An 822-nucleotide genomic window follows, 5' to 3' on the forward strand; every position below is an offset into this window, starting at 1 on the left:
TAAGAGAAAAAAAAAGTCAATAAATCATGAGACACAATTATGTGTCACTTCATATTTTGGTCAACAACAGACTACACACAACAGTGGTCCCAACAACCAAGACCACACAGCCTAGGTGTGCAGTAACTATACCAGTTGAGTCTGTGTATTGCTCTCTCTGACATTTTATACACTGAATGACTTGCTCTTCAGAACTTATCCTTCTCTTGAAGCCATGCATGACTATAGACACACAACAGAAGACTATACAGCAAAGAAAAATGAATGACTACCACCAATTACTGTCACATGGAAGAGTCAGAAGCATGATGTCAAATAAATGAAGCCAAACAGAATAAATGTATGTTTATTTTGTGTTAATGTTGTCTCTCTTTCTCTTCCCCTACCTCCCCTTTCCCTCTCAATTTCTCTCTGTTCCATCAAATAAATAAATAAATGAAATATCCAAAATAAAATCTCCATTAAAAAAAAGAAGGAGAAATACACAAGATATTACATCTGGGGAGTTTCCATTCAGACCTCTGTGCATTGTACAGAAAGGCACAGACACTTTTCTTTCGAGTGTGGCCTGTGCTAGCTTCCATCCATGAGCCTCCTAGGGCCTGCTGTCAACAAGCCTGCCTGCCTTTACTGTCTAGCAGTGACAGCAAAGAGAATCACGGGGCTAGAGACTAGAGATGGGCGAGGGAGATAGAGAGCCCGCTGGGCGTTAGGGGTGGGTGCCTGCAGCACCCGGAAACCTCAGCCTGCAGGGATCCCCGAGTGGGGGGAGGGGAAGCCTTTGGTCTCTCCCCGACTTCTTCCTTCCCCCCTGGCCTTGAG

Source organism: Erinaceus europaeus, chromosome 2, assembly GCF_950295315.1.
Source record: "Erinaceus europaeus chromosome 2, mEriEur2.1, whole genome shotgun sequence".
NCBI classification, from domain to species: Eukaryota; Metazoa; Chordata; class Mammalia; order Eulipotyphla; family Erinaceidae; genus Erinaceus; species Erinaceus europaeus.